The sequence below is a fragment of the Coenobita brevimanus genome, chromosome 23 (assembly GCF_032717465.1).
Source record: "Coenobita brevimanus isolate Jiangsu-jjx chromosome 23, ASM3271746v2, whole genome shotgun sequence".
Taxonomy (NCBI): domain Eukaryota; kingdom Metazoa; phylum Arthropoda; class Malacostraca; order Decapoda; family Coenobitidae; genus Coenobita; species Coenobita brevimanus.
Genome location: NC_136976.1, coordinates 7,075,166 through 7,087,608, shown reverse-complemented (window position 1 = coordinate 7,087,608; position 12,443 = coordinate 7,075,166).

The window sequence follows — 12,443 nt, the reverse complement described above, 5'->3', positions numbered from 1 at the left end:
GTAGCCTAATATTGCTGGGTCTAGAAGCTGTGACAGCTTTTCCCCAGACAGTAATTTCCCAGAGGTAGAGGAATATTGAGGATTAGCTGAAGATACGTACAATAGGTCGGGTGGCGCTAAAACCATCTTCTTTCTACCTTGTTCCACAGAGATTACTACCTTTATTCGCGGTTCCTGTCCTTCTTTGTTCCTCGGAGATTTTCTAGATTCTGTCTCATTTTAAGGTTCCTTATTTAGAAACAATTATTTTCTACCATTTTATTCCCCCGAAATTCTTCCCTTAATTCCAACCTCTCATTATAGATTCTTCGTAGCATTTCTCACAGAATTACAAACTCATCGTAACCACTAATTTGCGCCTCGATAAATAAAGACACAAGCGTGGCCTTAATACTCCCTGTAATTTTCCTAGTCTTCCTGTTAACCTTCAAATATTCATCTTTTACCTCGTACTTTGGAATGCCTAGGCGCTGATTCATGAACCTACAATCTGCACTTTGTCATATGAAAGTTTTTTTTTTTTCTTTTCCAGCAGAAAGGACGAAATATGAATAAAGTAGAATCTCTCCATATCTCTTGTTTTTGCAGAAAGGACAAAGAAAAAATGGGATAGAAACTCGCCATGTCTCTTTTTTACCTGCAAAAACCTACGTGTCTCCGATCAATACCCTGTCGTGTATATATATATATATATATATATATATATATATATATATATATATATATATATACATAAGGAAGGGCAAGGATAGAAAAGTTTGAATTTCTTAACATCTCTTGTTCTTTCTCTAGCACCTTACTTAAGAAGAAGAAAAACAAAAAAACGTATAGTACGTTAATTTCAGGCAAGCTCACACACTACCGCCACCTCCTCCTCGCTGTTCAGAATCTCCTTCAACCAGAATGTCATTTCTATTATATTCATGCTATCGACTGATGACTTTATTCGGATTAGGAAAAGCCAGTCAGACTTAAGAGGTTTAAGTATGTATTCCATTAACCTCATCACTACAAAGATGCTGAACAAAATCCTCTGGTAGTAGCAAGGAGCAAACTACTGTACAATAACGACCTCAGGTTGGAGGAGTTAACTCCTTCAGTCAGAGTAGTTCATTTCTATAATATTTCTTGTTGTTAGGTCTATTGTTTTCATGCCGTCTCCTGACAGTTTTACGTACCTTTGAATTGGTTTTTAAAATAGGATATATAAATATAAATGGGTACATAAACAAATAAATAAAAAGCTAAAAAATTAAATTATATATATATATATATATATATATATATATATATATATATATATATATATATATATATATATATATACATATATACATATTACACACGCCATCTTCAGTCACCTAAGAGTGGAGCACTGCTCCACTCTGGTCACTGATGATGGCATGAAGAAGATGTCGAAACGTTTGAGAGTAGAGATGATTTTTATAACGACCCTTGTCATACTCTTCCTATTGTTGGAAGATAATTGGAATCGCTGGTCCACTACCGTGGAGGGGAGCATTTGTCTTTCCGGGAGCCAGTGAGTACACCATAAAGTTTTCCACAACATAAATATTAGCTTCATGTTCAGAAATAGAGACGGGGGGGGGGGGTATGAATGTAATATACAGGACAAAGCGGTATACAGTAGGCCATTGGAAGTAGTAAGAGGCTTTTAATTATGTATAACGTAACTGTGATAATTAAAGCGTTTATTTTGACGACGAATATTTCTGTAGCTTTTGGCCAGCTCCATGCTGCCCTCATTGCTAGTCACGAATTCTTTCTTTCTTTTCTGTGTTACATTCTTTCTTGATCAGTTGTAGCAGGTACTTCTACCCTTCAGAATCAGCTTATGACCTAGCTGTGTCCGCAAGGTTTTGATTGCTAGGCAACTACTCGTTGCCTGGTACTGGCCGAAAACCCGCTTCTTTCGTACTCTTCACGTTTTGAGGTATATAAGCATTACTGGTGGCCTAGAAAGCTCTGATTCTTTAGGCATAATCCTGAGGCCATTCCTCACTGAAAATGTGCCATCCATTTTTCCTCTCTCTCCTCTATTTTTCGAGTGGCAACCCTTCGACGATTGGCCTCAGCTTCCCTAGCAACCAGTACCGATTTTCAAAAATGCCACCATAGTTCCACAGTGGCTCAATGGAACTGAATGAAAGTTTGCATGCTTATAAGCATTGACTAGTACTGCAGCTTTCTTTGTACAACTATTTGCTACATTGGCCAGGTCGGGGGTCAAAGGTCATCAAATGCGAAAATGGTGAAAATAACTAAAATCACGAGTGAGCTTGCGCGAAATGCTAAGGCTCCGAAGATTATTAAGTCAGAGCCATGATTCGTGGGTGGAATGTTCCACTGGAGTACCTCCATACAAAAATGACATTTAGTGTCGAAACTCGCCTCCAGTCGCTGGCATCTCCACCTAGAAGTTATACCTGTGGTGGGCCATTCCATGAAGTTGAGGAGTCGGTAGATGGATTGGAATGAAACTTTGCATGCTCATCAACGTTAATGAGTACTACAAGTGTGCTTCATACATGCATGACCCCTATGCGCCAGGTCAGGGGTCAAAGGTCATCAAGTGCAGAAAATAAAAACAGCACTAAAATTACTATCTTGCTTGCGTGAAATACTAAGACACCGAAGATTATTAAACCAGTGCCACGATTCTTGGGCGGAATGTTGCACTTAATACCTTCATATAGAAATTACTTTTAGTGTCGAACCTCACCTCCGGTCTCTTACAAAGCTTGGTCCTCTTAGAGCTGGCCATCGTCGCCTACCGACTTGTTTTAATAAATTCCAACTATATCATGCAGCTTAGGAGAGACTTTTCGAACAGGAGTAATTAGACACAGGCTTCATTCATTCCCTTAGTCCATACAGTAGATCTTTCTTGTCATGCATAAAAACTTGTGAAGGTTGTAACAATAAAAGAAAAAATATGTTCTCGGGCCGAAGGTAGATTCATTATTATTGACATTGATGTTGTTGATACTGGTATATGTAATATTATTTGTTGCTTTTAACAATTTTATTATTATAATTTGTATCTTACAGGGGTCAGTGTTGATATGTCTCATTTGTGATGTTTCGAAACAGTTCCTTTAAATGTATCTGTTCTGTTTTATTCTCTGCCCCATACTTTTTATATACTGCTGTCTTTACTTCTAAGCCTCTCTTAGTAGGCACGTACAGCTTTATGGAATCTTTGCCATGCTGGCAGGGATCTAATATATCTTACATAGGTCATCCTCTGCTCTCTCTCATTCCCGTCCCCAACTCCTGCTGATTCGTAACACAGGCGTACCAGCTGTTACCTTCGTCTAATGTTTCAAAATACAGTGTTGGGAAAAGTTAAGACACTTTTTAACTGGTGTACACTCAAGTCAGAAATGATCTTTACACTGGTGACCTCTACATACGTGTGTGAACGAAGTGTATTTGTTATAATCCTCGTCCGTATAGTTGGCATGCCTGAGTGCGGACACATGCATGTGCCAATGAGATATATACTGTATATGACGATATCGATGTACTCTTTTAAGGTCGTAGATGTTCAATGGCTTTAGTGTAAATATCATTTTTGATCCGAGTGTACATATATGCATGCATAATTAAAAACATACATACGTTTCTCACTTGCACACCTCGCCCTCTTACATTCAGACGCCTCTCCCATATATCCATACACCACATTTCATATCCATACACCCCTGTGCTTCACACACCCACACACATTTCCCTCTCTCACACACCCACACACGTACAATACCGTCACACCCAACTTTCCCACATATATACAATACCGCCACACCCAACTTTCCCACATACACGTGGCAGCAGCGTCATCTTCCCACCCTTTGTCATCAGCACACGTATGAGGACCCAGTAATTGCTCGACCCTACCCATCCCCGACGCACCCTTCACCTGCCCCTTTCTGCCACCTCCAGTTAAAATAGCCAGGCAGAAGAGGAGCGGCATTGAGGCGGCTCGACTCACTCATTAAACTTCACTCGACGCAGGACAATGGGGCTGCCTTGTTTCGTAGTGACGCTGCTTTGAGAAGGTTCGTTGGTATGAAAAGAGATGTGTTTGCCAGAGTTTCTTGCTGCGGAAAAAAAAAAAAAAAAGGCAAAAACTAAGGTAAGCAGACACCACTGAGACTAAAACGGACTCTACTGTGAGGTAAGTTGATTGATTGACTGGGTATAAATAGTGGATTATTTGACTGGTTAGTTGGCTGTCAAATAATACTATTAACTAGTCTGTCATTTTATAGGTATATGATATGGCTTGTCTATGTACAGGTTAGGTTGTTATTTCTAGCAGTAATTTTTATCTTGGCGTCAATATTCTTTCTTATAAGTCCGGAAACTAACTGTATACTAGATAACTGTTTCGTGCTTGTGTGAAGACAAAGAAAAATAAATTGGTGTCTAGTATTTTACCTGTATTTCAGAACATGACAATTTCAAACACAGACTCAGGTGGCTTCATGGTCGGTTAGTCGTAAAATCAAGGTGTGTCACAGCTCAGTTAATCATTTGCCAGTAATGAGAACATTCATCATCCGGTTGTACCTGCCGTTGTCTAGGGGAATGAATATAAAACGTGACGATAAATAATAGACCAGCAACAAGTCCGCCTGTAAAAAACCGAGCCCAGCAGGTGAGACCACTGTGAGCCGCGGATAAAAAGCAATAATTCCGCGAAACTGTTGCCGCTCGCCTGTGTTTGCCCCGAGGCTGTGTTGCCAACGGAGACGACCTGCTGCAGTCGAGGCACGTATTTATAAACTCTGAGCTTCACTTACTTATAAGACTGCTTGTATATACGTTTGTCTTTTCCCTTAGAGCAAGCAGACCCTTCACAGTTAATGTACACTGAATTAAAAAAAAAAAAAAAAAAAAAAAAAGTGCTTACAGGTGACTTTTACAGAGACTTGTTTATCCTGTGACTTTGCTGAGATACTTTATAAATACAAATTCTAGGTCCTTGTTTAGGGGTTCTCCTAGATCTAACTCTGTAACTGCGGCGGCGTCTTTCTCAATTTATTCTAGCTGCCTCCAGAGCGTTTTATTACACGCACACACACACACACACACACACACACACACACACACACACACACACACACACACACACACACACACACACACACACACACACAACTGGATTCAACGACCTAAGTTGCGCTTGACTGCTTGTGTCCTGTACACATTTGCTTTCACGTACTGTGTGCAGCTAACAAACAAGTTTAATCGAACTGAAATGAAATTTAAGTCACAAAATACGAAAATAAATCGATCAACAAAAATTGTTTACAATTACGAAGACATGGTTACCCTTCAAAAATTTGGTACGTTTCTTTACAAATCTGGCTGGAGTTCTTGTTCAAGGAAAGCACTCATGAAGGATCCTAACCAGACATTACGATAAAGAAGACACTATAATTCCTATCAGCAATTATTTTCTTTAGCATCTGGTAGTCTAGTGGTAAGAACGCCCTAGTCGGAGGGACGGCCTTAACGTAGCTAAGGTCCCTGAGAAGTGACTGAGGGTTTTTTGATCATGTGGTGCCATCAAGGAAAGTAAAGAGTTCAAAGGGGACTGGGGAGTATTAGGAGGGGAGCAGGGAGAGGAAGAGTGTAGGAGCAATGGGGAGGGGAGGAGGGGAAAGGGGAAAAGGGGAATAGAGAGAAGTAAAATAGATTGGTCATTAGCACTAGCTTTGGGTCTCTGTACTTCATAGGCTGTGTTCTGGGATAAGCGGCTACCGTTTACTTATTATTATTTTTATTATTTTATTATTATTATTATTATTATTATTATTATTATTGTTTTGTTGTTGTTGTTAATGTTATCATTATTATTATTATTTTTATTATTATTATTATTTTTATTATTATTATTATTATTATTATTATTATTATTTATTTTTTATTTATTTATTCATTTATTTTTTCTTTACGTTTATTCCATTTTAGGTGTGAATTGATTAGCAGCTTGATGAATGATGATAAACATATAAGCAAACAATTTTATACAGGGCTTATGCGTAAGAGTATTTGTGAATACGTTCAGGGCCAGTCCCATAAAAGACTTAACACATTTTTTTTCCTTTCCTTTATGAGTTGTGCGCCTGGCAATAAATTCAGTGCAATGACACACATAATTTTATGCCTGCTGTCAGTTATAACAAATTATGAATTATATTAAGCGCTTAAAAATTATATGTACACGTTGGACAGAGCCTACTAATGCCCTTAATTATACAGAGGGAAAATGTGGCCGTAATTTTATATGTGCAGGTAATGAGGAACAGATCTGGATGAGGGTACTAATTACGCCATAAATGACACAGTATGCTTAATTTTGTTTTTATTCTGTCACCAGGCAATTTTACTCGGCTTGCGACACATTTTTCGAATGGAAAGGGTTAGATGCAACCTTTTTAACCCTTTCACAATAAGAGTTCTTCCTCAGGGTGAAAAAGTTGCTCGTAGTTCGCAAAAAGTTATGATGGAAACTACGCTATCGAAGTAAAAAGAGGGAATTGTGTGATACGGAGGAACTGATGTGTGAGTTGGGGTACTGCTGCTTGAAGGAGGGGACTGGTGAGTGTGTGTGTGTGTGTGTGTGTGTGTGTGTGTGTGTGTGTGTGTGTGTGTGAGTGTGTGAGTGAGTGAGTGAGAGTCTGACAAATTGCAGAAACTCCATTGAAGCATTCTTGTTTATATCAGTTTCCGAGATATGTTGCATTCATTTTTTTTTTTCTCTCTCTGTACATGGTTAGTTCCGTTTCTGCTGCAGTGCCTTTGTGTGGATAAAAGCGTTTGTGCGTGAGGAAATTTAGATGGATGATTCACCATTTCAATAGTTCTATTTGTAATACCAGGACATTTTTATTTAGGCCAGTTTTTCTTCTTTATTGGAAGGGTTTGACCTGCACACCTACAGTGAGTGGTGGAGTGGGAAATTCCGTAATGAGAAAGTCGTTTTAAATTTAGTTTAGATACTTTGGAGATGTTCGTAGGATTAGTCGTGCCAAAGCTGCAGTTTACGAGGAAAAAATAAACAGAGGCTTTATCTTCTTTGCTAAAAAACGTACAGGATGAAGTGCAAAAACAATAAAGTTATTTTTCAAAATAGTCTCACTCTAGCCCTCTGCACTTTTTTTTTTTATAATGGTCTACAATCTACATAATTTCATTGGCGGAGTGTTTTTTTTTTTTTTTGTACCCGAAACAATGTCTGCACTACTTCTTTCACATCGTCACTGTCAGACTGCTGACCATATTGGCAGATGTCGTTTTGATCAGTGTGTGTGTGTGTGTGTGTGTGTGTGTGTGTGAGAGAGAGAGAGAGAGAGCAAAATATTTCAAAGAGTTTTCATCTGATTTACAAATTTGGTGGCGGGCATATGTGATAGCCAAAGAGTTAAACTACCGTTTTTTAGAGCAGCAGGTCAGAGTAAAAGACCACAGTACTAGGTATGGTTAGATCAAGTAATATCATCTTAAACATTTTGTATCCAGTGAAGACCAGACTTGGTGGAAGGGTACGAAGAGAATCGATTTTGAGAAGAATCTGCCAAAGGACGAGGTCATAGGGAAGGTAAAATTTCGATCCGTGTGTCTAGGTGTGAACAAAACATCGAAACCAGTTTTTATCTTATTTAGACCGAACTGGTGAAAGGACTGAAGACAAGGTAATGCACTGAACTATTTCTTTGGAAACAATAGGTCAAAGGTCAAGGTCGGATGGCAAAGTCAAAGTAAACAGTTGTTATCCGATATACATCAAACTTTGTGGGAGAGTTCAAAGTAATGGAAGGATAAAGATGTTCTATTCTGAGAGAAGTCAGTCAAATTAAAGGTCACAGAACAAGGTCAAACGTCTACCTGTATGCCTGTTATGTACAGAATATAGAGTTTTTATTTAATTTGTAGCAAACTTGGTGGTAGGACTAAGGAAGAGACTTGGGGTTGGCCTACTGTTCTTTAGAACAATTGGTTAAAGAGCAAAATCGGATGGCAAGGTCAGCTTAAGGAGCTTTTACCCGAATTACACCAAGTTTTGTGGAAGCGTTTAAACTTGGAAAATGGTAAAGCAATTTTATTTTGCGAACAACCAGTCAAGGGTCAAGGTCAAAGTCAAGAAGTTCAGCTAAAAATGCTTTTGATGCGATATGAACTAAACTTGGTAGAGGAGTCAAGGGTCAGGCAAGGATGAAGTAATGCGATTTTGAGAACACTTGGTCGAAGGTGTGAGTAACAGAGCAAAGTCAAATGTTGGGCCCTTAGACCAATTGATGGGCGAGATTATTGCACTCTCCGATAGCTCATTCTTGTTTACGTTGCTGTGGCCAGTGCATGGGGATGAACACTATAGTGGTACTGGAGAACAGTTTTTTAACAGCGGTCCTCCTGTTTTGTAAAGAACTTCAAGTTTTAGCCTATCGTTAAGTCTGGCTGAGCACTTTGCAGTGTTAATAGTTCGACCACGTTCTTTATAATCTTCCACCATGGTCATCTTCATACCATAGAATAAGGCTAGCAAGACTTTCTCGGCAAGCGGGACGCTTTTGAACTTCCTTGCTGAGTATCTCTATAGACCTTCCTTAGACACACTTCTTGTCCACGTTTAAGGCTTTCCACCCATCCACATATCTTTAGTCTGCTTCATTCGGTTAACGCAGTCATATTTTGTTAACATTCTACGGTGAATTTCTGAGTTTGACCCCATTTCCCCGGAGATACCTTATCATGGCACGTTGTTCAAAGATCGTGCATTCAGAAAGTGAAGCGTCCATGCTGACTCAACCGTTGCATGACAGATTTACAAAACTGCAGTGCATGATGGAAACTCAAACTTGCTGGCAAAATAGCAAAAACCGCTTAAACTTGCTCGCCTGTTATAGATTGTACCAGTTGCGTTATTCTCATATTGCCTTTTTTTTTTTTTTTTTTTTTTTTTTTTTTTTTTTTACCCTTGCATATTTTGTGGAAATTTTTACTGAAAGATAATTCTAAATGGCTTAACCAGTTCGACCTGAAAACATATATTTTTACCATATCCTTGTTACCTAGAGACAATTTTATTTACGTTAGAGAATTACCATATCTTAAGTAAGCAGAGAAGAATATTCAAGTTACATTAAGAACATAGACAATCATAAACACTAAAACATTAATCTTCTCACCGACACGCCCTGTTTAGTATTTTTTCCCAGCGAAAATCAGATGATTTTATTCAACCAAAAACTGGCCGTAGGAGTCTGAGGATGTTGACACTATCACCATTAACTATCGTATCGTTGAGACAATTCTACGAGTATTATTCTATTCCAGCTAACGCAAGACGATTTTACTGAGGCATGATTGTGTATAGGATCACGAAAATGTTAATACTGTCACCATATTCTATACCCTCTACCCCTTCAAGGCCGGGTTAACGTTCTTATTGTTCCACCTAACTTCAGGTTATTTTATGCATCTGTGTGTTAAAAGTAAAATGACGAATAGACGTTAGGAATGAGGGGACTATTAAAGCTACAAATTGAACAAAAACTGGACTATATGCAAATTATACTTATAGTCTTTCGATGATTATTATTATTATAATTTTTTTGTTAACGCTTGACGAAGTAACCTTTAACGCTTTGTTTTCTTGTATAACTCTGACTATTCTTAGTGTTCATATCCATACTCATCGATAGAAAGAACACAGTGTTCAAATCCTGCATAAACCTGAATATCCTCTCAGTACTAATTTCCATACAGAATATTTTCGCACCTCTCCTTTCCTGTTACACGATGAAACTGACTCCCACTGTTCATTTCCTTACACAAGTGTTCATTTCCTTCTGTAAAGCAGAAGATCCGTTGCATATCTCCTGACATAAAACGATATTCAGTGTTCATTTCCAAACTGAATTTTCCTGTAAAAATGTTAAGCATCTTGTCTGTGCATTTCTTTAAAAAAAAAAAAAAAAAAAAAAAAAAAAAAAAAAAAAACTTTCAGCGCTTACTTTCTGCCACAGTCTAAGGTTGAACATCATCTAAGTGTTTACTTCCCACCACAGAACATGTACTGCCCATTTACTGCCACAAGAGTAACACGCTTTCAATATTCGTATCTTGCAATGAGACTGAACATACGATGTTCCAATTGCTTATCTTCTCCATAAGACTGAACATTCTCTCCTAACTACAGCTTCTGTAAGTGTTCATTTCCTGTTATCAGGCATATAATACCCTTCGTCTGGTGCAATTCTGGGTCAATCAGATTGGTACATATTTCACACACCACTCGTAACAGATAAAGACCCCTCAACTGGGTACGCCCGCCATTAAATTTAACTTTTTTCATAGTTTCAAGGCGGAATACGCTTTAATCACAAATAAGATTATGAGAATGTGCTATAAATTATGAAAGACTGTTTGTTCTGTGCCTCTTTATTCATGATGATAATAAATTGGCAGCATTCTCACCAGCACCATAGCAACACACAGCGTCGAAATAATTAGACTCTTAACTTCTTTGCTCACATCGATTTGCATATCTTTTCCAGTGATCAAATTGAAACATGTGCGACGCACATTGTCAACGAGCGAAAATTGTCGTTTTGCTGAACTCACATACACAGATTACAGTAAAATTGTGTGTCATTTATTCGCTGACAGTTGTAGTCGTAGCCCTACCATCGCTATTACTTCAGCTTTCAGTTTATCTTTTAGTTTCGTCAGAAAAAAATCAATTGCTGACATCATGCAAATTTCGTCTCATCCAAAGAAAATCAGATAACATTGCGTTCCTTTCTGTATGCCTGGAGACACTGCAACGAAGAGAATAACCCTTTATTACGATGACCTGATTTCATTACACTTTTTTTTTTTTGTCACCAGATCATTCTATTCAGTGAATGGCGTGGAAGGGAGAAAGAAGAAGGGAGAGTAAGGAGGGAGAAGGAGAGAGCAATAAAGAAGGAGGGAGAGAGGAAGAGGGAGGTTCCATATAGTATGGAGAGCACGAGAGACGGAGGGGAGGGGAAGGATCTGAATTATATTGGGAGAGGGAGTGGGGGAGGTCTCACGTAGTAGGAGAGAATAAGGAAGGTGAGAGAGGTTGGGAGAGGGAGTCTAAATAGTACTGAGAGATACTGGGGGACGGAGGGGGCGAGCTAAAGGAAAAAGGCTTTGAGGTGTATAGAGAGAGGAAAAGGGAAGGAGCTGGCAGAGGTAGGAATGGGTTTTGAAAAGTATGAGGGGAGAGAGAGAGAGAGAGAGAGAGAGAGAGAGGAAGGGGAAGAGGAAAGGCAGAGGGAGATGGTGGAAGGGATGACTAATAGTTTTGAGAAGCTGAAGGGATGGAAGGGGAGTGAGAACGGAAGGGGGATGGATGGAAGGGGAGTGAGAGAGGAGGGGAGAGGGATGGAAGAAGAATGAGAGATAAGGGGGGAGGGGGGGACAGGAGGTTCTGAATTGTAAATCGTACATATGCAGGCAAAATATGCAGGTGATCGGCCTTTTACTCTGTGGTATCAGTGGCCTTATGTCTAATGGAGTTGTGAAGTGTGTTCATCATCCTCGGTGTGCGTTGGTGTGAGAGGCAGTCATGTGAACTCGTGCGGGTAATGTAATTTTTCAAACCCATTTCACTAAATAACGTGTGATCAGCTTTGATATTTTTTCTTGATTTAAAAGCTGTTACCCGTATTAAAACACTTCAATGGCAATGAACGCTCCTAAGGTTGATAAAACCGTCTGCTGGTAACCAGAATAAAACAGATGATCAGTGGCACACGGGGTGGCACTGGTCACTTTTAAGTTAAGTAATGTCGTTTGGCAGCAGAGAGAATAAAAAAAAAAAGTGGACTGTTATGTGGAAAGTTGTTCAACTGAACAGCGTCATTAGTGTCAGTGTAAATCCTCAACGTGCATCCACAGCAGTGAAAGGGTTAATCACTGAATTCCGGTGACGCGTTTTTCACTTTGTTCTTGTTACCTGCAGTCGATTTTATTTAGCTAGGGAGACACTTTTCGAGATGGAGAGAAGAGACTTAGCCTTCTTTTTCGGTTTAATTAAAATTGTTTGGTGTCAGGAAAAAAATGAAGAAATATCATCCGAGCGAAGGGGTTAATAGATATAATTTTCTAACCCTTTCACTGCTCAGATATGTCACCGCTGTGCACATACATTCATATTACAGCCGAGTAAAATATCAATATGCATCCGTAGCTGTGAATACGCAATAAAGCCAAATGCAGCCGAACAGAATTGCACCAGACAGGTACGGAAAGCAGTACTGTATGAACAGAGTACCGTGAGTGGAGCAATATGTGATATACAGAAGGCAAATGTTGAATACAGTAGAATATGAATTACAACTGACAATAAGTGCATGCGATACTGCGTGAATTAC